This window comes from Lepus europaeus, chromosome 19 (assembly GCF_033115175.1).
Source record: "Lepus europaeus isolate LE1 chromosome 19, mLepTim1.pri, whole genome shotgun sequence".
NCBI classification, from domain to species: Eukaryota; Metazoa; Chordata; class Mammalia; order Lagomorpha; family Leporidae; genus Lepus; species Lepus europaeus.
The window spans coordinates 13945904-13963780 of NC_084845.1; the positions used below are offsets into that span (position 1 = coordinate 13945904).

Genomic DNA, 17877 nt, shown 5'->3' on the forward strand with positions numbered 1-17877 from the left:
CACATGAGTGTGGCAGGCGCCGGAGTATTCATGCCATCTTCCACTGCCTTCCCAGCAGTGTGAGCAGGGAGCTGGATCGGAAGCAGAGCATCTGGGACTTGAACTGGCACTCTGATATGGGATGCTGGTGTCACAAGCAGCAGCTTAACCTACTGCACCTCCACACCAGCCCCATTCTCAAGTAAATTTAAAAAAAGAAAGGGAATTCAGAACTGGAGAAAATATTCATAAAGCAAATATTATAAAATATTGAGGAACTCTTACAACTCACCAATGAAAGAACAGAATTAAAAATGGGTAAAATACTCAGAAATTACTTCAAGATGTCTATTAAACATATAAAATGTTTAATGAAATTGGTCATTAGGGAAATTTGGATCAAAACCACAATAGAATTTTACCCTTACTAGATTGGCTATAATAAGAAACACAAATATAGTTGAAGATATGAAAAAATTGGAACCCTCACACATTGTTGGTGGCTTGTAAAATGATACAGCCACAGTAGAAACGTTTAGCAGTCTTCAAAAAGTTAAGCTGACTCAGCAATTCTAGTTATAGGTATATACTCAAGAAAATTGAAACTGTCTTCACAAGTTTTTATAATGCTCTTAGCAGTATTGCTCATAATAGCCAAAAAGTGGAAAGAGCTCAAGTCTCCATCAACTTCAAGTGTGGTATATTCATACAATAGAATAGTATTAAGTAATAAAAAGGAATGAAGAATTGGTTCATGCTACAACATGGATAAATCTTGAAAATATGTTCCGTGAATCCAAAAGTTGTACTTTCGAAATTTATATTTACTGGGGCTTGCGCTGTGGCGTAGTGGGTAAAGCCACCACATGCAGTGCCGGCATCCCATATGGACACTGGTTCGAGTCCCAGCTGCTCCACTTCCAATCCAGCTCTCTGCTATGGCCTGAGAAAGCAGCAGTAGAAGATGGCCCAAGTCCTTGGGCCCCTGCACCTGCGTAGGAGACCCAGAGGAAGCTCTTGGCTTTGGATCAGTGCAGCTCCAGCCATTGCGGCCAAATAGGGAGTGGAAGATCTCTCTCTCTCTCTCTCTCTGCCTCTGCTTCTCTCTCTCTGTAACTCTAACTTTCAAATAAATAAATCTTTTAAAAAATTATATTTATTAAAGTTAAAAAAAAAGAAAATGTTTGGCGAAAGAAGCCAATCAAAACTCCCCCATCAACGTTGTATGGTTCCATCCATATGAAATAACCAAATAACCAAAACTGTCAGTTCTATGGAAATAGATGAGTAGATGGCTTGGGCTTGGGAATGTGGAACATGAGCTGAGAAGGACTGCTTATGGATATGGGGTTTCTTACTTACGTGATGAAAATGTTTTACAATTGGATTGTGGGAATGGGTCCCTGACTATGAATATTCTAAAAAACAGTGAATACTTTAAATGAAAAAATTTATGATATTTTAATTATATCTCAAATTTGAAAAAAAGGATAAATTCTTGCCACTAAAATTTATAAAACATTAATTAGATAAACTAATAAAGGCCCAAAGAAATGGAGAGATACATCATTCTTGTGAATTGGAAGACTTGGTATTTAAGAGGTTGAGTCACCCATATATTTGTAGAGTCAAGAAAATACAGGTAAATTCTTCTAATTTTCCTTGAACAAATCAGCCAGTTTGGGTCTTGAAATACAGTGGAAATGCATAGGACTAAGAATAGCCAAAATAATATTGATAAAGAATAAAGTTTAAAATTTACATCATGATATTTCAATACTCATTCTAAAGATAAATTGGTATTGGTACAGGATTAGATAGCTACAACAATAAGACAGTAGACTATTGAGATAGTAACCACAGAGAGAAGGGCACTTGATTTATTTAAGAGATCTCACTGCAATTCAGGAAACAGTGCTAGAACAATTACTATGGGAAAAAATGTGTCTTCACCCCTACCTAAAATAAACAAAGCATTAATTTGAGATGGCTTACAGTCCTAAATGAGAAAGTTCAAAATAGTGCTTCTAGAAGAACAACAGAGTATCTTCACGTTTTAGTCCATTTTGTGCTGTTACAACAGAATACCCCTGACTGGGTCATTTATTAAGATCAGAAATTTATTTCCTCACAGTTCTGGAGGCTGGGAGCCCAAGATCAAGACCCTTGCACTCAGTATCCGGCGAGGGTCTCGCTGCATCCTCACGGCGGAGAAGGCGGGGTCAGGTAGGGACAAATACTGTTTCACATGGCAGAGGAGCACAAGGGAGAACAAACTTAACTCTTCCAAGGCTCCACCTCTACAGACGGCTGCTGGAAGATTAAATCCCCATTACATTTTGGGAACAAAAACACTGAAACCACAGAACTTTATGCCCCTGTGATAGACAAAGGTTTTTAAAACAGAATGAGCCATCAACCATAAATAAAAGATTAATAAACTGGATTCATTCAAATTAAGACCATCTGTTCTTCAAAATGACTTCATTAACAGAGTGAAAAGGCAAGCAATAGGCTGGGTCAAGAAATCAGCAACATATATCCTACAGTGGCCCTGCCAGTATATACAAATACAGGTTAATAAACAGAAAAAGACACAAACTGTTTTTTGTTGAACAGGCAATTCAACACAGAGGATATCCAGGGGCGGCGCTGTGGCATAGCAGGTAAAGCCACTACCTGCGGTGCCAACATCCCATATGGGCACCAGTTTGAGTCCCAGCTGTTCCACTTCCTATCCAGCTCTCTGCTGTGGCCTGGGAAAGCAGTACAAGATGGGACTTCCCCGTGTGCAGGACCTTGCAGGAGGCTCCTGGCTCCTGGCTTTGGATTGGCACAGCTCTGGCCATTGCGGTCAATTGGGGAGTGAACCAGTGGCTGGAGGATCTCTCTCTCTCTCTGCCTCTCCTCTGTCTCTCTCTCTGTGTAACTCTTTCAAATAAATAAATCTTGCCAGGGGCGCGGCTCAATAGGTTAATCCACTGACTGCAGCGCCAGCACCCAGGGTTCTAGTCCCGGTTGGGGCGCCGGATTCTGTCCCGGTTGCTCCTCTTCCAGGCCAGCTCTCTGCTATGGCCTGGGAGTGCAGTGGAGGATGGCCCAAGTGCCTGGGCCCTGCACCCCATGGGAGACCAGGATAAGCACCTGGCTCCTGCCTTCGGATCAGTGTGGTGCGCCAGCCGCAGCGGCCATTAGGGGGTGAACCAATGGAAAAGGAAGACCTTTCTCTCTGTCTCTCTCTCACTGTCCACTCTGCCTGTCAAAAATAAATAAATAAATAAATCTTTTAAAAACAAAACCAGAGGATATCCAAATGAGCAACATTTGTGTTGAGTTTTCCCTAGGGAACTGCAAACTAAAATCATATTGAGTTAACACATCACCTATTAAAATCCCAAAAATTAAAAAGAAAATTGTAAGTGTTTAAAAAGATGAATTACTTAGAGTTTTACCCCATTCAGATCTTGATGTTCCAGGTTGGGCTGTCCAACCGGAAGACTGCTAGCCTCATGTAGCTGTTTTGATTTCTTACAGTGAAGACAAATTCCACATTAAAAATTCAGCTCCTCAAACTAGCTACATTTTAGGTCCTCCAATAGCAGATATAGCTAGTGGCGACAGTACTGGACAGTACAGATTAAAAAAAAAATAAAACAACTGTATCCCAAAATGAAAATTGGCAGAAAGTTACTGTTCCACAGCACTACTCCAAAGCGTCATACAAATGTCCCCTCCATTTTACAGCTGAGGAAATAGCAACTCGGAGATCATCACGACACAGAGCTGCATAAAATCCTGCTCGTCCTCACATTCGAGGCTCACACACTTCCTATCCCGCATTCACTGCCGCAAGCAAACCCTCCACGTATCAGTCACTGGATTTACAGAATTCCATAACAATCCATTCTGAATCCATACACACAAAAATTGGTAGCTTTGGGATCTGCAAGGAGGGAAGGCCTCTACTTCCGGGAATGGAGAAGTCCCTACCTGTACTTCTGGGGAAGAAAAGTCCTTGTCAAGGTCCCCGCGGGTGCCTAAAGGTCAACCAATGAGGATCAGCCCTGCCTCGACCTTTAACCCCCACACCCTGTATCTATAAAAAGAGCCCTCCCAACCTCTGACATGGGACTTCCCTGGCCCCCCGCTCTGTTGGGACGGGGAACCTCGCCTGCGAGCGGAATCCCAATAAAAGCTTGTGAATTAATTGATTCGTCTGCCTGGGAAGATTTGTTACGCGCTGGACACCTTGCAAAAATCATTATCTTACAAGTTAGAAGATAATTCATCGCAGACCTAAGTCTGATTAACCGCAGACATAATCCTCGAAACTCTACTCATAACTGGCTTCAAAATCTGACAATCCCAAATAGATCATCAATGAACTTCAGTCCCACGGGCACGGTCCTGGTCCCCTCCTCCTCCGCAGAGGACAGTCGGACACATCACCCAAGCCCTCTAGGGCAACCAGCGATTACTCTGGCTCAGCTCCAGGCCCTGCCGAGCGGCCCCGGACTACATTTCCCAGAAGGCATCACAGCAGACGTACCCTGCGTGCGGGACTTTCCGGAATGCCACTTGTGTAAAATGAAATAGGTCGGCTCAGACCAGGGCAGTGGGAGGGCCACACTTGGAGCGAGGGTCTCTCTAGGCTCACCATTTTCTGGACGGCATTGCTTCCGAGCTTACGTTCCTCTGGACCGGACGCGTTTCCTACTTTAGACTACGTTTCCCGAAGGCCACCGCGTCGCTACGCCGTTTCGTACGCTTGTGCTGCTACGTCTTGGCGCAAGGATCCAGTGTGCGGGCTCGGTGAGTGTGGGTCGGCGCACCGAGAAGGATGCCGGGAGTATCAGCGGGCGGGCGGGAGCTCGGGGTTGACCCTGGCTACATCTCCTAAGGCTCAGCGCCCCGGGCCATTTACTTACGGAAGTGGTCTTGCCCCGCTGTGGCGCGTTGTTGCCCGTCTCCGCCGGCAAAATCAGCCCTGTGACTTTGGTTCCGGGAGCGCGGCGCTGCCAGCTGTGTTCCTCCGCGCCGCATTGAGGAGGCCGCGCGCTGGAGCCCCTCCGTGAGCGCCGTCACTGTGGCTGACGGGAGCCGGGAGGACGGGGAGGAGGCACCGCTAGTAGTGTGCGTTCTCCCTGAACCGGCGCCTCTGCGCTCGGGTGGCCTCCCGTGCGCGGCTCCGTACTCCCCACCGTGTGAGAACCGCGCCGGTACCCGCAGTGCGGCTCCTTTCCCTTACGCTCGGCAAAGCGAGGCTCCTTGGAAGATGCCTTGATGAGGAGGAGTTTCTGATCTGTTACGGGCAGGGGAACACCTTATAGATGCCCTGTTCTGCCTTGAAAGACCTGTAGGGAAAGCCGATCTCGCCCTGGCCTGAGGGTTGTGAGGGAGGAGGCCCTGAGTTGTCCTGTGATTCTTTCCCGCGTACTGCCTTTCCCAGTAGACATACGGTGAACATGCACCTCTAAAGAGACCTTGCTTGTATGAAATATATTCCTGCAAACTTCTACCCTTTTCTACCTCCTCCGAAGTCTTCCTAAAGGAGACCAGCCATTGTGTGCTGTGAATGTGTTAGCTCCACTCCCAAACCACGCTACACCTCTCCTTTCCACCCGGTGACATGTCGTTCCTTTCTGGTCTAAGGGTTTGGTGAAAAATAACTATACCTTCTGGAGCAAAATTTGAAGAACTTTAAGAATTTTAACCTTATTGTGGATATTTTCAATCAGAATACAAAATAATAGGAAATCCAAGTGTGCAAAACCTCACCCTAATTAAAAACATATGCAAACACCCTTCCATACTCCCCCTTTGGTACTGTGAAAGGACACAAAGGGGTCTGTTCCCTTGGGGTGTCACCAAATAATCAACTTCCAGAGAAAGTTACTCAGAGGGAAGATTTATTTATGTGTGAAAAGTAAAGAGAGAATGGGAGGGTATAATTCTCTGGAGAAACTGCCTCCTAGATAAGCAATTTGTTAGGGTTTTCAGAAGCAGGGGTTAGGGGAGTATCTAGGGTGTAGAAAAGGAAGATAGTTGGACCCTTCCTGGTCAAGTAACGTGCGTCTTCATACGTTGTTCAAAACTCTGTCACAGATTTCTTGAAGCTTCCCTTTTTTGTGGTGGTCTGGTCCCCTTAGTACTGTTGTGGGGGTGGGGTTGTGGGGTACCCAGATGGATTTATTCCAGGTTCTGTCTTGGTGTGAGAGAAGAATTCAAAAGAGAGACAGAATGCTACAAGAATGAGAGCAGGATTAATTTAAAGAAATTTAGGCCGGCGCCGTGGCTTAACAGGCTAATCCTCCGCCTGCGGCGCCGGCACATCAGGTTCTAGTCCCAGTTGGGGCGCTGGATTCTATCCCGGTTGCCCCTCTTCCAGGCCAGCTCTCTGCTATGACCCGGGAAGGCAGTGGAGGATGGCCCAAGTGCTTGGGCCCTGCACCCGCATGGGAGACCAGGAGAAGCACCTGGCTCCTGGCTTCGGATCAGTGAGATGTGCCGGCCGCAGCGGCCATTGGAGGGTGAACCAACGGCAAAAAGGAAGACCTTTCTCTCTGTCTCTCTCACTGTCCACTCTGCCTGTCAAAAAGAAAAAAAAAAAAAAAAGAAAACTGTTCCCCAACACTACAATCACTCTCATGCATTCTCACAGCAGCCTATTTGTCTCCTGTAACTTGAAATTGTGTATTTAATGCCATATTCCTTGCTACAGTTCAAATTCCATGAGGACAGGTACCATCTCACCTTGTTCTTCACTTGGATCACCAAAGCCTACCATACACTCTGGCAATAGACAGTATTTGTAAAAAAAAAAAAAAAAGAGAGATTTAAGAAATTGTACACTCTTAGGAATGCAGGTAGCCTCATCCTAGTTAGGTCACCACCTTTATCAGGTAGAGGGTGGTGCCCTAAATGAATATACAAATAGGGTGGAGTTTGGGCTGAGTTCAGTGCATGTGATGACCTCTGGGAAGGTCTCATGGCATCTCCACATGGAGCTCAGCATACAGGTGTTCCTCGTGGCATCTTTTGGATGTTGGAGGAGGCTCAGGTGCACCACGGGAAAGTGGAGGTACCAGATTGGCAAATAAGGGGCTGGGATTTTAAGTGGTGCAGGGCTATGGCACACATACTATTGGAAGCCTCTTAGCTTCATTATTCATTAACTTACTCCCTACCTACCTCATATCAGTACAGTGTTGCAAGATAAGTTTTCCTGGAACATCCTCTGATAAACAACCTAAAGCTGTTTAACTAATTTGGATTCTATAGGTGTTCCTATGTTTCTCTTTTTCCTAAATTCTGCACTCTTGGTTACACTAGTTCTTCTTTTTCCTTTTAAGATTTTATTTATTTGTAAGGCAGAGTGAGAGAGAGGGAGAGGAAGAGAGAGAAAGAGAGAGAATATGAATGAGAGAGATCTTCCATCTGCTGGTTCACTTCCCAAATGGCTGCAAAGGCTGGGGCTAGACCAGGCTGAATCCAGGAGTCAGGAATTTCTTCCAGGTCTGCACATGGGTGCAGGGGCCCAGAGCCTTGTCCATTTTCTGTTGCCTTCCCAGGCACGTTAGCTGGAACGGAGGTGGTGCAGCCAGGACTTGAACTGGCGCCCATATGGGATGCCGGCATCACAGGTGGTGGCTTTACCTGCTATGCCATAACACTGGTCCCTACACCATTTCAAAGTTGTATTATTTTGTCTTTCTGTAGGCATTTGTAACCAAGAAGGACATGTTTTTAAAAAACCCCTTTTGCCTAATAGCTTTCTTCCTGTGTCATTCACCTGCTCCCTTATATTTCTGTAAATGGGTAATTAGAGCTAGAGGGTTGATTTGATTCAGGTCAGATTTTGCCTAAAACACATTTAAAATTTTTTTTTAGTTTAAGATATACAAACCTCATGCATTTCATAAATACACATTTAGGAGCATAGTGATTTTTCCAACCCTACCCTCCCTCCCACCGCACTCCCACCCTTCTTCCTCCTGCTGCTGCTGTTCCCATTCTTATTTTTTACGAAGATCTATTTTCAATTAATTAAGTAAGGAGTTCAACATGTAGTGTGAAAATAAAACTATTCCTCAACAGTCAAGACAAGGGCTGTTCAAAGTCATTGCATCTCAAAGTATCAATTTCACTAATATAGATTTTTTTTTTTAGGTACTCTGTTAGTTACTACAGATCAGGGGGAACATGTAGTATTCATCCCTAAGTCAAATTTTTAGGCAAAAATAATGCAGGTTGGTGCTATGTGAATCCTATTACATCACCTTATGTGGCTCTTAAAATCTGGTGTCCCACTTCTGGTGGTCAGTGTTTAAGTGGTATCCACTTAATTTTTCCTTTATAAAGTTCTCCCATTGTTTTTCACCTAAAGCATGGGCTTCCAATGGAGGCAGGAGGAGTATTGCTCCTGGGTGCCCTGGGGTAGTAGTACCTACTTGGGTCCTGCTCAGTGATGGGGATGAAGGAAAGGTGTGGCCTGAATCCTTTCTGTTATGACTGGCTTCCATTGGATTTGTGGGAAGGCTGAGATTTTTTCTAAATTCCCTCAAAAAGGGGAAATAAAGTTCCGAGTTGCTTATTTTATGGGCTCTGAGGCAAGTCTGATCTCAGCACTTTTTCATTCTCTAGTGCTGTCTCAATCCAAATTCTGCAGGTCTCCAGGAGAAGAGTCCAGGAAACTGGTCAGTTCAAACAGCTCCAAAAACCATGTCCCGCGTGAGTTGCTTTCCTTCCTTCTTTGGTTCCGCATGTAATCAAGGACCATGCGCAGGGAGCAAAAGTATAAGAGTCCTGAGAAAGACCTAGCTTCACTTATTTAAGGATCAGCAAAACAGCCATTGTGGCTAGAGCAGATTCAGTGGGAGTATAAATTAGAGTTGAGGACAGAGAAATGGGCAGAGATCAGATCACACAGGACCTTGTTGTTCTTGCAAGGATTAAGATTCTATTGTAAGTGTATGGTATTGTAAGAATGTATTTTATTGTAAGAATATTGGTGAACCTGACAAAGTAGGTTTCAAGAGAAACAGAAACCTGATTGGAGTATTAAAAAGAGAAGGAAGACAAAATAAACCAATAGTAAAACCTCAAATGGGATACTGAATAAACTCAACAGGAAGTACTAAAGGCACTTCTCAAAGGTATAAACAGAGTTTTAAAGTACTGTTTTTTAAAGATTTATTTTACTTATTTGAAAGTCAGAGTTACACAGAGAGAGGAGAGGCAGAGAGAGAGAGAGGTCTTCCAACTGCTGGTTCACTCCCCAGTTGGCCGAAATGGCTGGAGCTGTGCCGATCTGCAGCCAGGAGCCAGGAGCTTCCTCTGGGTCTCCCACGTGGGTGCAGGGGCCCAGGCACTTGGGCCATCTTCTACTGCTTTCAAAGGCCATAGCAGAGAGCTGAATTGGAAGAGGAGCAGCCAGGACTCGAATCGCCACCCATATGGGATGCCACTGCTTCAGGCTAGGGCGTTAACCCACTGTGCCACAGTGCTGGCCCCAGAGTTTTAAAGTATTTTAAAAGTTTTTAGTAACAGTACTATAGTAATCAGGGGAAAGAACTGTGATTAAACTTTATATGTGCAATATTATTTCAACTTTGTAACAAAAAAAATGTATGGAGAAAAGTAAGGTAGGAAATAATGGTGACATTAATTATAGGGGTGAGAAAGGGAAAAAATGTTGGTGTGTCCAATTTTATTTCAGTGTGGAGAAATTAATATAATCATTGTTTAACTTAAAAGATTCATGCTCAATCGGACTGGCCGCAAATGGTGGAGTTAGAAATGTGCCAGGGGATTCCAACACAATCCCATCAAGATGGCATGTACCAATGCCATCGCACTAGTCCAAGTGATCAATTTCAGCTCACAATTGATAGTTCTGATAGGTCTAAGAGTCAAAGAGATCACACAAACAAGACAAGTATCTGCTAATACTAACTGATAGAATCAAAAAGGGAGAGAAAGATCCAACATGGGAAGTGGGATACACAGCAGACTCATAGGATGGCAGATGTCCTAAACAACACTCCGGCCTCAGAATCAGCCCTCAAGGCATTCAGATCTGGCTGAAGAGCCCATGAGAGTATAGCAGGCATGGAAAGCCAAGATATCATGGAAAAAAAAAAGACCTAAATGAATGATCTCTGTGAGTGAGATCCCAGTGGAAAGAATGGGGCCATCAAAGAAGGAGGTACCCTTCTCCGAAGGGAGGAGAGAACTTCCACTTTGACTATGACCCTATCGGAATAAGATCGAAGTCAGCGAACTCTAAAGGCTTCCATAGCCCTGGCAACTCATGACTAGAGCCTAGGGAGATTACTGACGCCATGAACAGGAGTGTCAAATTGTTAAATCAGCAACAGGAGTCACTGTGTACTTACACCCCATGTGGGATCTGTCCCTAATGTGTCGTCTAAAGCGAAGTGATGCTATAACTAGTACTGAAACAGTATTTTTATACTTTGCGATTCTGTGTGGGCACAAACTGATGAGGTCTTTACTAATTATATACTGAAGTGATCTTCTGTATATAAAGGGAATTGGAAAAAAAAAAAACAACCTGGTGTTAAAATGGAAATGGCATAGAAAATTAATTAATTTGAAAAAAAAATTATGTAGGATCTCTGTCTTTAATGTGCTGTACATTGCTATTTAATGCTATAATTAGTAATCCAATGGTAGTTTTTTCAGTTTGTGTTGCTATATGGGCAAAATGTTGAAATCTTTACCTAATATATACTAAACTGATCTTCTGTATACAAAGAGAATTGAAAATGAATCTTTACATGAATGGAAGGGGAAAGGGAGCGGGAAGGGGGAGGATTGCGGGCGGGAGGGAAGTTATGGGAGGGGGGAAGCCATTGTAACCCAAGGGCTATACTTTGGAAATTTCTATTCATTAAATAAAAGTTAAAAAAAAAAAAAAAAAAAAAAGAAAAAAAAAAAAAAGATTAATGACATTTAGCTTCATGGTGACATAATGTAGATAGTGATCAATTTCAAAGTGTTTTTGTGGAATTCAAATACAGTAGATACAAACTGTGATTTAACGTACAAATCTCTGAGCATTGTTTGTATTACAGGCCTAGTTGTGTGGATGTTAGGGTTGCTTGATTTGACTGTCCTGGAATTGTGTCTGTGTGTAGGCCTCGTGTTGGAACAGTGTATGAAGGTAATATATCATTGGGTGATATTAGCATGTGAATTGATATTTCTATAGGTATACTACTGGGTTCTCAGCTTTGAGTAGTAGTAGTTTTCCTGATTTAAGAACTACTGTGGAAACTATGTAGGAGGGGCCTGTGTTGCAGCACAGCAGATTAGACCTCCTTCGGCCTCATCAGTATCCCATATGAGTGCCCATAACCCTGGCAGTTACAGCCATTTGGGGAGTGAACCAGCGGATGAAAGATCTCTCTCTCTCTCTCTCTCTCTCTGTGTCCATCTCTCTCTGTAATGCTGCCTTTAAAATAAGTAAATAAATATATCTCTCTGTAACTCTGCCTTTAAAATAAGTAAATAAATATTTGCCAAGAAAAAAAAACTACATAGGAGCTGAAATTTGTGTCTTTATAATCTCTATATTCATAACCTCAGTATTGTTGATGGCTTACAGTTTTTCCAATTAGGAAATGGTAATTAATTTCATCTTATATATAGGATTTGTGAAGATGGTAAAGTAATTAGGATTATAATAGTAAAGTAAGTAAAATAGTTCACACTGTTTCTACCTCTTGCATATCTATAGTAATCATGTGGGTTAGTTGTTAATGAAATAATATAAGTGACTAAAAAGCTAATTAAAAATATAATTATTGGGAGTGGGTCTTTAGCATAGCAGTTAAGATTCCTGCATACCGTGTCAGAATTCCTGGGTTTCATTCATGGCTGTAGCTCCTGGCCCCAGCTTCCTGCCAGTGCAGACCCCCAAAGCCAGAAGTGATGACTCAAGTAGTTGTGTTCCTACCATCCACAGTAACCCAGCCTAACCCCAGATACGCAGGGATTTGGAGCAAACCAGTGGATGGAGTTCTCCTGTTGTAGCTCTGCTTCTCAATTTTTTAAGAAAGAATACCGCATGCATTAAAAAATACTATTATTAAAATATGATCATTAAAATGTATATTCTCCTGTGGAACAGTGGTCTTTCTGCTTTTTATTGTTGAATATTATGGTTAGTGATGCATTGAGTCTGTGATTATAAAGTAAACTGAAAGTATGTTATTGAAAGGAAGGAGGGGAGTTGAGGTGGGAGGGAGGGAGGGAAATGTGGTTATCCTCTTAGAATTGAATTATGAAATCCATGAAATCCATTCTCTTTATATTAATAATAAAAAAGAAGTAAAAACTTGAATTTACTTATATGTATTTATTTCTATTCCCATTACTCTCCTCTATTACATTCTTCAGCCTATATGCATTATCAGAGTCTGTGCCTGGTGATCTGGTCATATTAGATAGCGTCTAAGGCGCCTCGTTAGCACAGTAGGTCGCATATCAGTTCTCATAATCTGAAGATAAGTCTCTCCCTGGAATGGAAATTATACGTGTTTCATAACTTCTTTGTTGAGAATAATGCAGAATTTTCTTTGTTGTGTAAACTTGTTGGTACATCTAGAACATTATGTGGGTACATTTCTGTGAAATATAAGAATATTTGGTCTTGGGGCCAGCATTGTGGTATAGCAGGTAATGCCACTGTCTACCACGCTGGCATCCCATATGGCACCAGTTGGTGTCCCACCTGCTACCCTTCTGATCCAGCTCCCTGCTAATGGCCTCGCAAAAACTGCAGAAGATTACCCAAGTGTTTGGGCCCCTACCACCCATGGGGAGACCCAGATGAAGCTCCTAGCTTTGGCTTGGCCAAATCATAATGTGGAAAAATGCTCTGAAATTAAGAGACATAGGAAATCCTTAAGCAAAAAGCCATACTGCAACATCAGAGGGCTCAGACTGGTGAGAAACCTTATGGGTGTATGGCATGTTTAGAGGTCTTTGGCCATGGTGCTGATCTGATTCAACATCAGACAACTCATACTGATGAAAAACCTTATCAGGGGAAAGCATGTGGGAAAGCCTTTATTCGTGGCTCACAGCTCACTGAACATCAGAGCTCATAGAGGAGAGAAACCACATGAATGTAAGAAATGTGGAAAAGCCTTTAGTTACTGTGTACAAGTACTCTCCATCAGAGAATTCATAGTGGTGATAACCCCTATGAGAGTAGGGAGTGTGGGAAGAAGACCTTTATTCTAGACTGTCAGCTTACCATAGAATGCACAGTGGTGAGAAACTCTATGAGTGTAAGAATGTGGGGAGGGCCTTAATTCTTGGTTCATGCCTTACTTATCATCAGAGAGTTCATACTGGTGAAAACAACCACTACAGATGTAAAGAATGTGGGAAGGTCTTTGTATGTGCATCCCAACTTAATGAACATTAGAGAGTTAATACAGGTGAGAAACCCTACGAATATAAAGAATGTGGAGGACCAGCTGGAGTTGGGCCAATTGGAAGCCAGGAGCCAAGAGCTTCTTCCGGGTCTCCCATGTGGGTGCAGGGCCCAAGCATTTGGGCCATCTTCTACTGCTTTCCCAGGCCATAGCAGAGAGCTAGGTTGGAAGTAGAACAGCCACGTCTACAACTGGTGCCCATATGGGATGCCAGCACTGCAGGTGGTGGCTTTACCTGCTACGCCACGGTGCTGACCCCATACCCTGCGATCTGCTTAAGTCATGGAATGTTCTATGGGAGCTCACGTGGGACCCCTCTACCATCCCAAGGGGGTCTGGCTGCTTAGGGGAAGTTGCTGAGTTCAGTGGACCCTGGAAGATGTAGCCCAGAGTCCTGACAACCTTTGACCGTTTGGAACCTGATGGCCTCAATTCATAGGCCCTGGCCTTGGGCCCCATCCGTGTCTTCAGCAGAGGCCACTACTCAAAGCAGATGACTTCAGAGAATTCCAGAATGCTTTTAGGATGTTTCAACCAAGGCCTCCACGCTGCTCTTCTCTAGAAAAACGGTGGCAGCCCGGGGGACCAGAACTGTAAGCCCAGCTCCACGTCGTATTGGAAGTGGCCCTGGACATGACGGCTATGCGTGTAGGGATGTGTAGTCCAGAGCCTGACCGACACGCCGCACTAGGAGGGTGTGATTCCTTCCAGGGAAAGCTGTGTGGGCCTCTGGGAAATGTGATGTGGTAAGGAGGTCTGGTAAAATCGTGCCAGCTAGCCGGTGGGTCTGTCTCTGCCCTGGCCTCGGCCCGGCTGTGTGGACACCTCTTATTGCACAAGCCCTGGCTGGCCTAGGATGAAGGGAAAGAGGCTCTACGGCACAGAGCTCGGTGTGCAGCCGCAGTGGGGTCCCTGCGAGAAAATCCCTGAGAACTCCTGGAACCCGGATGCAGTATCCTTCACATCCTCAGAAGGAAGTATTTACCTTACTTACTCCCGTCTCCAACCACCCTTAAAGTGTTTGGTTTAATGCCCGTGACATCAGCATTGTGCTGTAAATATGCATGCCATTCTCTTATCTGAGGTAAATATTTGCTACTTTAAAAAATGTCTTTCCTGGGGCTGACGCTCTGGCACAGTGGGTTAAAGCCCTGGCCTGAATCACCGGCATCCCATACGGGCGCCGGTTCTAGTCCTGGCTGCTCCTCTTCCAATCCAGCTCTCTGCTATGGCCTGGGAAAGCAGTAGATGTCCTGGGGCCCCTGCACCCACGTGGGAGACCCGGAGGAAGCTCCTGGTTCCTGGCTTTGGATTGGCGCAGTGCCAGCTGTAGTGGCCGTTTGGGGAGTGAACTAACAGACGGAAGACCTTTCTCTCTGTCTTTCTCTCTCACTGTCTAACTCTACCTGTCAAATTAAAAAAATAAATGAATTACCCAGTCTTAGGTATTTTGTATGGTAGTGGTAATGGGCTAAGATACCTTAGTACCTGAAACAGCCTGGATGATAAACATAAAGGATTTTGTCATTCCTGACAAACCCTTTTCAATCACAACTGAGTTTATATTAATGAAGTGATTGTAGGAAATACCCTGTAAAACCAGGTGCTACGGGCACCAAGTATATTATTAGGCTTTAGCCCCTGACCTCTTGGCAGGGAAAAAGGACTAAAGGTTGAGCTAATCACCAATGGCCAACAACCTAATCAATGATGCCTATGTAATGAAGTCTCCACTAAAACCCAAAGAAATGCATATCACAGTAAATGCATATGGAGAAGGGAAACAGTTAAAAGAAAACTTCTTTTACAGTATCTTATTTAAATTTTTTGACAGGCAGAGTGGACAGTGAGAGAGAGACAGAGAGAAAGGTCTTCCTTTACCGTTGGTTCGCCCCCCAATGGCCGCTGCGGCCAGCGCACCGTGCCAATCCAAAGCCAGGAGCCAGGTGTTTCTCCTGGTCTCCCTTGCGGGTGCAGGGCCCAAGGACCTGGGCTATCCTCCACTGCACTCCCCCGGGCCACAGCAGAGAGCTGGACTGGAAGAGGAACAACCAGGACAGAATCCGGCGCCCCGACTGGGACTAGAGCCCCGTGTGCCGGCGCTGCAGGCGGAGGATTAGCCTATTAAGCCTAAGTGCCGGCTTCTTATTTAAATTTTTAAAATCAGTGTGCTGCAGCTCTGGCCGTTGCAGCCAACTGGGGAGTGAACCAGCAGATGGAAGACCTCTCTCTCTGTCTCTGCCTCTCCTTCTTCTCTCTGTGTAACTCTGACTTTCAAGTAAATAAATAAATCTTTTTTAAAAAATCAACATACTGATTAAGTGTTTTGTTTTTGTTTTTGTTTTTTGGACAGGCAGAGTGGACAGTGAGAGAGAGAGAGACAGAGAGAAAGGTCTTCCTTTGCCGTTGGTTCACCCTCCAATGGCTGCCGCGGCTGGCGCGCTGCGGCCGGCGCACCGCACTGATCCGATGGCAGGAGCCAGGTGCTTCTCCTGGTCTCTCATGGGGTGCAGGGCCCAAGCACTTGGGACATCCTCCACTGCACTCCCTGGCCACAGCAGAGAGCTGGCTTGGAAGAGGGGCAACCGGGACAGAATCTTGTGCCCCGACCGGGACTAGAACCCAGGGTGCCAGCGCCGCAAGGCGGAGGATTGCCTATTGAGCCACGGCGCCGGCCTAACATATTGATTAATTTAAAAACGCATAAAATAAGAAAGCTGGCAGGAAGGGATTTCAGGAGGAAAGTGGCAATGATTTCTAAACTAGAAATTTCATGAGGTAGTGGAGGTTGCTGAAATATAATGGTAGGAAGTATATGCCAATGGAAATGCAGATGTAAAATACAACCTCGAATGTTTTGATGGAAAGATAAAAAATGACATTTAATCAAAATAAACCTCAGTATGAAACAATCATTTTGAAAATGCAGATTTGGGGCTGGCGCTGTGGTGCAGCAGGTTAAAGCCCTGGCCTGAAGCGCCAGCATCCCATATTGACGCTGGTTCTAGTCCCAGCTGCTCCTCTTCCAACCCAGCTCTCTGCTGTGGCCTGGGAAAGCAGTAGAAGATGGCCCAAGTCCTTGGGCCCCTGCACCCGGTGGGAGACCCAGAAGAAGCTCCTGGCTCCTGGCTTTGGATCAGCGCAGCTCCAGCTGTTGTGGCTATCTGGGGAGTGAACCAATGGATGGAAGACCTCTCTCTGTCTCTACCTCTCCCTGTAACTTTGCCTTTCAAATAAATAAAGTAAATATTAAAAAAAAAAACCCACCATTTAAAAAAGTGCATATTTATGAAGAACTGACTACACATATCAAAATGAAGAGGAGAGGGACCGGTGCTGTGGTGTGGCGGATAAAGCTGCCGCCTGCAGTGCCGGCATCCCATATGGGTTCCAGTTTGAGTCCTGGCCATTCCCCTTCCGACCCAGTTCTCTGCTATGGCCTGGGAAAGCAGTAAAAGATGGCTCAAGTCTTTGGGCCCCTGTACCCACATGGGATTCCCGGAAGAAGCTCCTGGCTTTAGATCAGCCTAGCTCTGGCCATTGTGGTCATTTTGGGAGTGAACTAGTGGATGGAAGACCTCTCTCTTTTTAAAAAAATATTTATTTATTTATTTGAAAGTCAGGGTTACACTGAGAGAGAAGCAGAGGTAGAGAGAGAGAGGTCTTCCATCTACTGGTTCACTCCCCAATTGGCCACAATGTTCGGAGCCATGCTAATCCGAAGACAGGAGCCTGGAGCTTCCTCTGGGTCTCCCACACAGGTGCAAGGGCCCAAGAACTTGGGCCATCTTCTACTACTTTGCCATGCCGTAATAGAGAGCTGGATTGGAAGTGCAGCAGCCGGGATTCGAACTGGCACCCATATGGGATGCCGGCACTGCAGGCGATGGCTTTACCTGCTACGCCACAACACTGGCTCCATCTGTCCCTCTCTCTCTCTCTCTCTCTTTCTCTCTCTGCCTTTAAAATAAATAAATAAATCTTAAAAAAAAAATAAACAGAATACAGTCCTCAAGGATCTGCTTGAATAAGAGAGTGCTGAAGTAGGAAGAATGATGACTAAAGATTTGCATTTCCTAAATCTTAGTCACAGTGGGGGCTCTAAGGAATTCCTGAAAGCGGTTCAGTGGTCTCAACCTCTTCATTGAAATCTGGGCTCTACCTGCTCCTCACTCATTCACTTGGGCAGAATCTTCTTTACATTTCTTCTGCCTTAACCCATTGCCTCTCCTCTTGTTTCTACTGGAGAATATCACCCATCTGGTGATGTGATAGCCTTTATATAGGCAGATGTCACGAGACTTAAATTTTAATTTAACCACCACCTTAAAATGAGACGGAGACTGAGCCTTTAATGATGTTACCATGTAAAGAACAAAGTAAATGGCCTTCCATATTGAATCACACAGGAAAGGGCTTGAGATCT

The 17877-nt window shown here is 44.6% G+C and overlaps 1 protein-coding gene across 2 annotated transcripts in view; it reads left to right on the top strand.

The window, feature by feature from the left end:
• LOC133747813 (zinc finger protein 420) overlaps window positions 1-17877 on the top strand; it is a 127348-nt gene that overhangs the window by 2563 nt on the left and 106908 nt on the right. Inside the window, exon 2 of one of the 2 annotated variants that reach the window (XM_062176182.1) lies at window positions 3724-4791. The gene's annotated coding sequence lies outside the window, so the exon portion shown is untranslated. Of the gene's footprint in view, window positions 1-3349; window positions 4792-17877 lie in introns of those variants that run through there. The other variant, XM_062176181.1, reaches the window with a different exon arrangement.